Source organism: Bufo gargarizans, chromosome 3 (genome assembly GCF_014858855.1).
Source record: "Bufo gargarizans isolate SCDJY-AF-19 chromosome 3, ASM1485885v1, whole genome shotgun sequence".
In the NCBI taxonomy this organism is placed as follows: Eukaryota; Metazoa; Chordata; class Amphibia; order Anura; family Bufonidae; genus Bufo; species Bufo gargarizans.
In genome coordinates, this window is record NC_058082.1 from 295,365,056 (window position 1) to 295,378,039 (window position 12,984).

The 12,984-nt window shown below is 44.5% G+C and overlaps 1 protein-coding gene across 1 annotated transcript in view; it reads left to right on the plus strand.

The window, feature by feature from the left end:
- The first annotated feature begins 253 nt into the window (after window positions 1-253).
- CCDC28B (coiled-coil domain containing 28B) overlaps window positions 254-12,984 on the plus strand; it is a 53,889-nt gene continuing 41,158 nt past the window's right edge. The window contains exon 1 of the mRNA XM_044287366.1: window positions 254-390. The gene's annotated coding sequence lies outside the window, so the exon portion shown is untranslated. The remainder of the gene's footprint in view (window positions 391-12,984) is intronic.

Consider the following 12,984-nt stretch of genomic DNA (forward strand, 5'->3'; position numbering starts at 1 on the left):
AACGCCTTAAAAAGACCTAACAGGGAACACACCAAGGATTTAATATACGGTTATTTTGGCGGAAAACTATTGTTCTCAACTTACTACTGAATTCTTAGTGGTGACTGGGCACAGCTATATTTGTACTGGATTACGGATGAGAGCGTTGAGGGAGGCATATCGTATGTGGGAAAGAGTGGTTTCCACAGGGATGCCCAGCACGGTGAGGGAGAATGTGCAGGATAGATAGAGGAGGGAGCACTGGAGGAGGAGACAGATGCAGAGGAGGGACGCTGTGACCGAGTGTTGTGGTACTGGGATAATGGAGGCGTGATTAGTACACAAAGTGCATACAGATCAGTGAGGAGAAAGAATCATCCGTCTTCAGCTAACTTCCTCCAGCGCAGCCAGGTAATGTCTCCTCTCACTTGTCTGGGGCTTACAATAGTCAGGGATGTGTGGTGAACCTTCCTTTCATCATAATGGGAACATGAAAGCCTCCTGTCTTCTCCCGTCATGTCTTCTTTATGTTTGGTCATGGAGCCCTAAACCATCTGCTCCTTGCTGTTATTCACCAGCCACTCCCTGCTCCTGCCCGGCGTACCTGTCTGCACACTGCTCTCATCACTTATAGGATTATAAATCATCTCCATATTTTGGTGTGGCTACCGGGGGGTATTATACTGTATGTATTAGAATTGCAGGCATCTATCGGTTAAATACACCAAATGACAAACTTATCATTAACTCTGATGTATCAATAATCTAGCTAAGGGCAGGTCAGTATAAAGTCTGTGAGCAAGGCGCCTTTTTCAACCGAGGGGAAAGGGTTCAGATTGTAGTGGTAACCCTATGGGGCAGAGTATTGGCCCCATTTCTGGCATGCAGCCCTGTGGGGAACATCCCTGGAAAATGTCTCATGATACGTGATGAATGCCCAAGTTATTTATACACATGTAGGGTTAAAGAGGGTTGTCCAACATTTTTTTATTTTTTTATTTTTTGCAAAGCACCAGAGAGCTGCAGGCTGTATAAAATGAATTCAGCCGATTCAGCCCACTGCACCTGCGAAGGTCATGTGCTGTTCATCAATCATATGACAGCTGCAGCCAGTCCCTGGCCTCAGTGGTCACAAATGGTGATTGACTTCAGAGTCGCATCAGAAGTGGATCCAGGAGGAAGGAGAAATATAAGTCTTTCCTTTATATTTTTTATTTCCTTCAATTCGCTTCTTGAATTGGCTAAAAAAAAAAAATCCACAAAAACCTGTGTGTGAGCCCACCCTAATGGTGCATGCACACAGTGAAGATTTATATGCAATAATGCCTCATTCACACGTCAGTGTTTGGTCAGTGATTTCCATCAATGATTGGCATCATGCACACGGCCGTTGTTTTGGTCCGCATCCGAGCCGCAGTTTTGGCGGCTCAGATGCGGACCCATTACTTCAATGGGGCCGCAAAAGATGCGGACAGCACTCTGGGTGCTGTCCGCAAAAAATATATAACCTGTCCTATTGTTGTCCGCGCTTTGCGGACAAGAATAGGCAGTTATATTAAAGGCTGTCGGTGCCGTTCTGAAAATTGTGGAACGCACACGGACGCCATCCGTGTTTTGCAGATCCGCGATTTGCACTGACTGAACACTGACGTGTGAATGAGGCATAAAATTGGATTTTTGTGCGGATTTTCTGTTTATCTTAACATCCCCATTGCAGTCTATAGGAAAAACCACTGTACAGAAGGTGTGGAATTGCACAAACAACTGACATGCTGCACAACAGGTGAGCTTCCACACAAGAAGAAAAAGCAAAGTGTACATGAGATTTATCAACTCTTTGCTGGTACTGTATTTCGATTCTGTTTTTCCGCATGAAAATCTGAGCTGGAAAAACATAATCCACATCAAATTCCACCTTTCATTTTGGACAGCTCCTTTGGAAAATGAAAAGTGGAATCTGATTGGTTGGTATGGGCGACTAAGCCAGTTCTACTTTAGCTAAGTTTGATAAATCTCCCCCAAAATCTGCATCCAGAATTCCCATTATGAAAATGACACAAAAAAACGGGTTAAAAAACACATCAGGAAAAAGCACCAGTATTTTTAGTCACAGAAAATGCTCCATGTGAATCTACCTTTAGGGTCCATTCACACGTCCGTGTGTGTTTTGCGGATCCGCAAAACACGGACATCGGCGACGTGCGTTCCGCATTTTGCGGACCACACATCGCCGGCACTTAATAGAAAATGCCTATTATTGTATGCAATTGCATGTTCTATTTTTTTCGGGAACGGAATTGCGGACCCGGAAGTGCGAATGCGCAATTCTGGATCCGGGCAGCACATTGTGCTGCCCTATAGAAATGAGTGGGTCCACAATTCCGTTCTGAAAAATGCGTGTGAATGGACCCTAAGGGTGTGTTTTTCTGAGCTTCTTCACATGAAAAAAAGAAAGAAAATGCTAAGGTAAAACTGTGATTCATGTCATCTGGGTCCTCAAACATCCTATTCACACATTACAGATAAAAACCGTAAGAATTTTTAGTTACTTAGTGGTTAATACAAACCGTAGCATGTGATAACCATCAGGTTTAGGGCTCATTCACACAACTGTGCGGACTCATTTATTTCAATGGGGCCACAAAAGATGCGGACAGCACGCCATGTGCGTGTGCTGTCCGCATCCGTTGTTCTGTTCTGCGGCCCCGCAAAAAAATATAGAGCATGGCCTATTCTTGTCTTGGGCCTCCTGCACACAAACGTGTGTACCCAGTGGTAGTGCTGCGGGCCGCAATCTGTGGGGAAGTCACATCGGATCGCGGACCCATTCACTTTAATGGGTCCGCGATCCAGCCGCTCCGCAAAAAGATAGGACAGGTTCTATCTTTTTGAGGAACGGAAGTACGGGACGAAACTCCACAAAAGCACTCCGTAGTGCTCCCGTAGGGTTCAGTTCCATGCTTCCGTTCCGTACCATTCCGCATCTCTGTATTTGCGGACCCATTGAAGTGAATGCACACGGAATGGTGCCCCGTGTATTGCGGATCCGCAAATGCGGTCCGCAATACGGCAGCGGGAAGCACACAACGGGAAGCAGGAGGCCTTATTCTTGCAATCTGCGGACCGCAAAACATGGCACTGTCGTGTGAATGTGCACTTCTATTGGGTTCTACACACTGACGCTGCACACTTCAACAAGCATTTTTTTTCTTATAGAATTTAAGGCGTACTTTTTAAAGCACTGAAACCACATTGGATGAACAGTATATTTCATGATTTCAAGAAATTTTGGATAGATAATTAACACCCACTTTGCATGAAGATAATTAAAGTCCTGTAGTGAGTTATTTGCATATGAAAGGCCACCAGACAAAGGACAAACACACTGCCTGCTTTGAAGCACCAGAGAACGATTCAAGAGTATAAATAAACTAGTTACGTAATCAGTTATGGGGATTAGTTAGGGTGATTTCCATACTAGTTCATTTGTTTTATATTGTAGTCATTTGAGTGATAACATTGTCATACTATTTGTCCTTTCACCCTTCCGCGCACTCCTGCTGTACTTAGAAGGGACCTCATCTTCCAGAATGATTAATAAAATGCCAAAATCACACGCCACCAAAACAACCTCCAGCAGAGCACGAAATGATTCACATCACAGTACAGGAATAACACACAGTGATGTCACAGTACAGGAATAACACACAGTGATGTCACAGTACAGGAATAATGCACACGGTGATGTCATAGTATAGAAATGACCTCATATTACAGTGAACAAATAACAAAACAGTGATATCACAGAAGAGGGATTATGCACACAGTGATGTCACAGTACAGGAATAACACACAGTGATGTCACAGTACAGGAATAACACACAGTGATGTCACAGTACAGGAATAACACACAGTGATGTCACAGTACAGGAATAATGCACACGGTGATGTCATAGTATAGAAATGACCTCATATTACAGTGAACAAATAACAAAACAGTGATATCACAGAAGAGGGATTATGCACACAGTGATGTCACAGTACAGGAATAATGCACACGGTGATGTCATAGTACAGAAATGATCTCATATCACAGTGAACAAATAACAAAACAGTGATATCACAGAAGAGGGATTATGCACACAGTGATGTCACAGTAGAGGGACGATGCACATTATAATATAGCACAGGAATAACAGTGCATTGGAACCTTTCAGTTTTTTCACATTTTGTTATGTTGCTGCCTTGTGCAAACATACAAGAAAATTCTAGTTTTCCCCCATCTTTCTGCACTTAATACCCCATAATGAGAAAGTGAAAACAGAATTTTAGAAATGTTTGCACATTTACGAAAAAAGGAAAAACTAAAATTGTGCATGGAAATAAGAATTCAGACCCTTTCCTATGACACTTGAAATTTAGCTCTGGAGGCCTCCCATTTCTATTGATCCTCTTTGAGATGTTGCTACACCTTGATTGGAGTCCATCTGAGGTAAGTTCAGTGGATTGGACATGATCTGGAAAGACAATATAAGGTCTCACAACTGACAATGCACATCAGAAAAGGGTACACAGAAATTCTGCTCCACTGTTCCCAAGAGCCCCAATAATTCTTAAATGGAAGACGTTTGGGACAACCAGGTCTGATAAACCCAAAACTGAACTTTTTAGCCCCAACTCTTTTTTTTTTTTATTCAAATAGTTTTCATTGATATTTTTTCCTCAAAAGAAAGAATTGGCCTCAATTCTAACCGTCATGCTTGGAGGAAACCATGCACTGCTCAATACCATCCATACAGAGAAGTATGGGGTGGCAGAATCATGCTGTAGGGGTATTTTTTAGTGGCTGGGACAGGGAAACTGGTCAAAATTGAGCGAAAGCTGAATAGATTAAAGTACAGAGCAATTCTTAAAGGGAGTCTGTCATTAACATTTCACCTTTGTAACCCTTCCCATAGCTTTCTAGCATCCTTACAGTTAATAAAAACGTTAACTTTATGATCAATCCTGGACTTAAAAAAAAACGGCAAAAAACATCTTTGTAGCATATGCAAATGAGGGCTCGCAAGTGCCCAGGGTCGGCGTTACCCTCGTAGGTGCCCTGCTAGCTCAGCCTTTTCTTCGCTTCCCCCGCCCCTTCCTTCCCTCCGCCCGCCCATCCTTTCCCTCTGACCGCCTATCTACTAACTTCTTGTTTCGCCGAGATCCCGCGCCTGCGCACTCAGTCCCTCGGCTGGCGCATGCGCACTGTGATGCCCATTCCTTGTACGGCATCACAGTAATTAATGCGCATGCGCTGGCTAACAAGGAATGGGCATCGCAGTGCTCATGCGCCGGCCGACGGACTGAGTGCGCAGGCGCGGGATCTCGGCCAAACAAGAAGTTAGTAGATAGGCGGTCAGAGGGAAAGGATGGTCGGGCGGAGGGAAGGAAGGGGCGGGGGGAAGCGATGAAAAGGCTGAGCTAACAGGGCACCTACGAGGGTAGCATTACGATATCCCAATACTTGGTAATGCAAATATGTTATAGCACAGGAATACTGCAAAAAATTTAAAAAAATGCTGGAGAAAAAGGATGATGCCCACAGAAGTGGTAACCACATGGTCCCATAGTAAAACTTGGGACCACATTCCATTTTTCATACCCGCTTCCATTATCCATAGTCATCACTAAGTGCATCTTTTATCTTAGTCGATTATTGTCTGCAAATCAGCTTTGCTGAGGAGAAATAGCACTCTCTGGAATGGGAGATTGAACAGTGGGCAACCACAGCAGCTACTGGGTTAACCATTTATGGGCACTTGGAGAATGCTTCAGTGGAAGTCTCTAATGCAGTGGTTTATGTATCCTTGGAACCTGGCAAGGGCCTCCTGGAAGACAACGACAAGAGCTCTCACACTCAGTGGAGGGATGGCGGAGTGGTAGGGGTTCCAGGGAGGGTAAAATATTTCCTCTTTAGATGACAGATGAGACCAGTAAACTTTGCAGTGCTGTTAGCGATGTTTTGCTCTGGTTTAATGCAGCTAAAGCGTTAATTGCAGTAGAATAGGACACCTCTTGATGTCTGGTTGATGATATCACATTAATAAATAGTTCCAACTGTCACAGGGGGCACTGTGTTAAGTGATGCCAGCCCGGGATACTTTCTAATGCCACCAGACAGATCTGATATCACTAAATCATTCATCCAGCGGATTGTGTTAGCGGGAATGAAAGAAACAGTCACATATTCAGGTAAGAAGTGAATGTAAAGTGGAAATGTTCCTCACTGGGAAGGTAAAAATGACTCTATGTATACATATTCACATGACCGCATGTATTTTGCGGTCCACAATACGCGGATATCTAATATATAAAGCTGAGTGTATGTGTGTATGTCCGCTAAAGGAATCCGCATTCTCGCATTTACAATCACAAAATTTGGCACACAGGAACATCAGGTGTCCCGGAAGGTTTTAGACCGGGTCTCAGGTCTCTAGCACGTACCGTTCCTGAGATATTCACGAAAAATGCAAGTATGGCACATCACATGACCTACATTAGCCAATAGAAGCCTACAGGTCTTTCTCCTTATATCCCAACTGCCATTCACACGGTCACATAACCCTTATCAGCCATTAGAAGCTCGCAGGCCCTTAGTCTCCACATACACACAGTTTTACACCAGGTTTCCATAACAACCCAGCCATTTTTCTTCACTGCTACAGGTCAGCTTTAAAGGGGCAGGGCGCTGTGGATGACACTGTTAAGAGAGCGGAGTGCTGTGGAGGTCACAGTTAAGGGGGCAGGTAGGGTGGCCATTCAGTCCACTCTCAAAAGACGGACTTAAAAACCCCGCCCCAGGCCCTTCCCCTGACCCGGTTAGGCCACGCCCACTCCTTAGCCGACAGAGATTGAAAAAATGAAGATTTCTGTCAGCTGCAGGGGTGGAAGGGAGTGTGACTTTCTACCTGCAGCTCACGCTCAGACAGCACAGTGCTGCTGTCTGAGAGTGAGCTGCTCAAAAGGACATCCCTGTGTCCGTCCAGGCCCTGCGCTGGACGGAGGACATGGAGTCTGAAAGCTGGACTGTCCAGCCTAAAACCGGACCTCTGGCCACCCTAGGGGCAGGCTGCTGTGAAGGTCACAGTTAAGGGGACGGTCTGCTACAGAGGTCAGAGTTAAGGTTTCAGATTACTATAGAGGTCACTATTAAGGGGAGTGTTGTGGAAATCACTGTTAAGGAGATAGGGTACTGTGGAGGTCAGTGTTAAGGGGCAGGTGCTGTAGAGGTCACTGTTAAGGGGACAGGCCCCTGTGGAGGTCACTGTCAAGGGGGTGGGGTGCTGTGAAACTCACTGTTAAAGGGGCAGGTTGCTTTGAAGGTCAAAATTAAGGGAGTGGGCTGCTGTGGAGGTCCCATTTTAAGGAGACGGGGCACTGTGTGGGGGGGGGGGAGCAGTGTTAAGGGGTGGGGGGGGGGGCTGTGGAGGTCACTGTTAAGGGGGCTGTCACTGTTATAGTGGATACTGTTGATATCTTTTAATGACACACACAAACATTAAATGAAATAGATGAAATATACCTGTGTGAAGCCGGGTCCTTCTGCTAGTGCAAAATATAGATGACATCCGTGTTGCAGCCATTTTTTTGGCGGACCCATTCACTTCAATGGGTCCGTGAACCGCATTTTGCAGCTAAGTAAGTATAGGACATTTTCTATCATTTGCAGAACAGAGATACAGATGCGGAAAACACATAGATCATCCGAGTGCTTTCCGCGTCCGTATGTACATTCTGCAAAAAGATAGAACATATCCTGTACTTGGCTGCAAAATGCTAAGACCCATTGAAGTGAATGAACCCACAAAAAAAAAACTAATGCAACATGGACGTGAAACGTCCACGTTATGTGGATTGCAAAATACATGCGGTTGCGTGAATGTACCCTAATCAATAACTTTTATTCATTATACTTGTAAGACAGTAGTCACCTATCATTTCTATGGATAAAACTTGAGGAACGGTTTTGACTACAGCTTACTTGTACTTTTCCTGAATAAAAGTCTATTTAAAAAAAACAAAACTTGAGGAACATAAGATCAAAGTGTCACCAAACACTAACCATAAGTGAGTCATATGTCACTATTGTCCATCACTTAGGGCTTGTTACCAAATATCCGTCCATCCACTGTGTTATCATCACCACATCGGAGAGAAACTAATGTCAGAACTAATCCCACTATTTTCTATGAGATCTGGCACATCAGTTGCGACCCCAGAAATCTCCCTGCGCCGCAGAGAAAAATGCAGCATGCAGGTGGAACCGATTCTGTGTGGCAAAAGAAGGGGCAAACCAGGACTAGACATAAAGTTGGTTGAAAGGTTTTCTTTAAGAAAGTTGTGTCTAGCAGATTAAACTGTGGCGCATGCAGAAAGCATGCGCTATGAATTATGGCATAAATCATAAAACTGATATATCTCCCCCGCATCCCCGAGATAGATAGATATTATTTAGTAAATTCAGTGCAGTATACTGTAACATACTGAAGAATACAGCCCTGATCAGATGATACACAATTACATCCAGTGACTGGTGATGTAGCCGTTCTCTTTCTTCATTTTCTCAATTTGACCCAAACTCCCATCATACTTCTTGAATCCACGACTTGTCTCGGCAGTGTTTGCTGCTCATTTTCTCAATATAAATTCCTCATCCCTGTGCCCCAACAGTATCATTCTGTTATTACCCCCAATACTATACCTGCCCATGATGCCCTGTCCCCCAGATGCAGTACTGTAGACATACTTCTGAAATAACTATATAACCATAGTGATATTGACAAACAGACCCTAATATAATAGTGCTACATCGACGGTACCCTAAAAAACTGGACCGTAATCACTGCTACAAATAGTGCCCCAGAAAATACTGTGTATATATAGTGGCTCTGATAGTATTTATTACCACACACACTAATGATGCCAAGCTAATAGTGCCCTGACAGAATTAGTGCCTCAACGTTAACCCTACCAAGTAGAATGTGCTCTGACATGAATAGTGCCACACAGTGCCACAGAACTAATTGTGCTCAGAGCTCTGTGCCCCAACAGTAAGCGACCACATGGTATCCTAAAATAACTGTGCCAGCAGAAGTGCCCCCAACCGTAACAGTGCAAAAACTGTTCCACAATATAATTATGCCAAGCATCAGTATTAGTGCCTATGTGTGTTGCCCAAACTGCCCCAAAAATAATAATGCCCCCAAGAACAGTGCCTAATCCTGTGTACCTAAAAAAAAGTAGAAAAAAAAAATACTCCCCTAACCCTTCCTTCTTTGGGCATGTAGTTTGTGCAGTCTGCGGACAACATAGGTAGGCTAAAAGCCTGCCCCCCTGTACTCTACAGTCCTAAAGTGTAGTCTGCAAGGGTGAATGGGGGTGCACGGAGCCAATGGCACCCATGCTTCGCTATAGTTTTCAACTTCATAAAGTAAAAGTGGAGTTTGCCACTGAACCAGGGCCGGTGCTACCATAAGGCAGACCAAGCGTCTGCCTTAGGGCGCACACTAGGGGATCTATTTGGGACCCATCAGCAGTAAACTTGCTGATCATGACTGATGGGTTTCACATGATGTCATGTGGTAGATGTGACAAAGTAGAAGACTTGTCTACGTCACTCAGATCTGTTCAGTATAGTTTACTTGTCCAGAAGAAAATGTATATAAAAGCAGCGGAAAAAATATAACCCCATTTCCATCCCCACCCCCACTCATTGTCAAATGGCCCTGAAGAAGACCTAACACCTTATCAGGCTGAATGTTTCCGAGGTTTATCAGGGTACAAAAAAGTGAGAAATATGGCAACAATAATCGGTGTCCTGTCCTATTGATGTAGGACACCCTGGTGTTCAGATGGGCATTCCAACAGGTATGAGCATGCCAATGTACCCCAATGATCCTGTGCTGTATCTCTATGAACCCCCTATTTTATACTGAATTCTCACGGAATTTGTGACAAAACAAATCGCATGAGTGAGGTATTCTCTCTTATAATCAATGTACTGTGGCACCACACAGTGGCATAGGGCATGTCTACATACAGCGCCATATCACAGACCTTTAGAGACCCCATATGGGGCCATACATGGGTCATACATGACTTTTTCATGTGTATAGGGCCTTAATGTTCGCGATAGCTGTGTCATATATTTAATAGGTTGTGCGGCGCATGATAAATGAGAAAACGGGCAAAAGTTCTGTACTTGGGTCTGACCTGATATGAGAAAATTCTGCCAGCTTCACCACTGGTTTAGCTTTATCTACTTTGAGCTCCGTTGATGCACGATTTGATATAGTTTCTGTCTAGTTCATGAAAAATGACACATACTTAGCAAAAACTACATACAAACTAACGCCATGCAACAGAATTCAATGGCAGCACATAATGGCATTTGGCACCAGGCAGTTTGTGACCATCTGTAAACTGTCACCGTGCATGAAATCTATGATATGCTGCAGATGTGATACAACAGATAAAGCCATGCTTTCCGGCGACAATGCTTATGCCTAGTCATAAAATACTCATTGGTGAAAGTCCAACAGCTGGTACTCCCATCTCTTGTGAGGAATGACGGGGCCACTGAGCAGCCACTGTAGCTCAAGGTCATTTTCATGGGGAGATAGTATATGCAGCGTGCCTGCCCATTTCAATTGGACTAATCTTGCCCGTCCTTGAGATCATTAATAGGTTTCAGTGGATGTGTATCCCGCTGATAGGTCATAAAACATTGCTGATGGGAAACCCCTATAATGTTCTGTGGAGTCCTGTCGTTCACAGTAAGCACTTTGGCATGGCTGACTCATTCTGCTCCATCTCGTGGCGTCCAGGAATGGTGCACGCTAAGAACAGGTTCTGCTTAAAGGGGTTGTTCTACCATAAGAACTTATCATCTATCCACAGTATCTGATTGGTGGATCTGACTGCTGGGATCCCCAATGATCACAAGAGAAAGGTTTAGGAGTCCCCGGAGTGAGTGACGTGACATCACATATGCGCGCTGCCGCTCCATGCATTCTCTATGGGACTGCAGGAGACAGCCCAGTACAGAGTTTGTCTCCAGCAGTCCTATAGAGAATGAAGGAAGTGGCAGCACTCACTCCGGGACTCCATTCTAGTGATCAGTGGGGATCCCAGTGGTTGGACCCCCCACGATCAGATACTTATCACCTCTCCACTAATAAGTAATCAATCCCTATTCAGATCTAAGACTTGCTTACTTTGTCTAAAGATAATTAACAATGATGGATTCCTAAATGTCTTCAATGGCCACTGGCTGCTATACAGTAGGCCTCAGATTTTAGGTCACTAATAATATTTTGGACCTTGGACTTGTCAATTATTGGACTTAGGTTCCATCAATTCCTGGGAAATCACATAAAGTAATAAGCCATTAAAATACATAAAAATAGGAAAATTAAACATTTCCTGTCTAATGCAGTGATAAAAGTTCTTGTCATTTAAATGGGTTGTCCATGTTGGTTTTTACTTGGGGACAGAGGTCTATTAAAATAATAAAGAAACTTGAGTTGTCCAGGAATACAAAATGTCTTATAGGTGCCGGCAGCCTGCCTCCTCTACTAAGAGGATCAAACATAACTGCTCCCCGCTGCTCCGGTCCTCCATGCTGGCTCATGTTGTCTCCATCTTCCAGTCCGAAGACTGTTTTCTCCTCCCCGGCATGGTCACTTGATCCTCTTCAGTCAACTGCTGACTGCAGTGGTGACCGGTCTCTTGTAGACACATCCCCAGGGAGGCCAGTGGTTGGCTAAAAAGGATCAGATGACCATGCCCATGCCATGGAGGAAGAAACCAGTCTCCGGACTGGAAGATGGAGATGTGGGAGCCAGCATGGAGGACCGGAGCAGCGTGGAGCAGTTAAAGGGATTATGCTGGAAAAGATAATGATTATTTATCCTCAGTGTAGGTCATCATCATCACATGAGTGGGGTCCAAGTCCCAGCATCCATGCCGATCAGCTGTGTCAGGGAGCTGCTGGGGTCACCGGAGCTCTGGTGAGTGATGCAGGCTCCCAGCAGCTTTCCAAGGACAGCGCCATACATCGTATAGTGGCAGTGCTTGGTATCACAGCTCAGCCCCATTGACTTGATTGCAACTAGACCCTGTGACCGATGTACAGTGATGTCACAGGCCTAGGAAGAGGCTGCAGCGCTCAAGGCCTCTTCTAACAGCTGATCGGTGGAGGTCTCGGGTGTTGCACCCCCACAGATCTGATACTGATGATTTATCCTAGGGATAAGTCATAAATATTTTTTCCTGGATAAGTAAGATCCTTTCAGTAGGGGAGGCATTATTCCTGGACAACCTTAACCAGTTCCCCCTGATTCAACGCCACCACTCCATCCTTTTTCCCGGGCTGTAGCCAGTGATGTACTGTGTTGGCTGCAGCAGTGACATCCAATACATCGTTGCAGCCAATCAATAGCCTCAGCAGTGTATGATCCGAGACCGCTGAGGCCGTAGGGGTATACAGGACGTCACTGCTGCTGCCAAAACAATACGTCACTGTTTGCAGCCCAGGGAAGAGGATGGAGTGGCAGCACTGAATTGGAGGCAGCTGGTAAGGTAAGTTTAAAGAGAACCTGTCAGAAGGATCAACCTTATTAAATCAGTCATAATGCCTGGTACTGCACATGTGCCAATAGTGTAAGTTTACAGCACAGACGTGGTAGTGACAATTGATACACAAAGAAGGAGCTAATGTACATTGAACACCTAATTTGCGTAATCATTACAAGTTGAATTCCACATGAACAGCCCACTGGATTTACATAAAAAGGTATGTTTTAATTCAGCAGGATCAACCCTACCAGGCATTATGCCTGGTTTATTTGGGTTGATCATGCTGATAGATGCCCTTTACCTTTACTATTTTAATAGGAACCTGTCAGTTTGCCTAAATAAAAAAATAACTTGATACATCCTGTGGTATTTAAAAAGTAAACT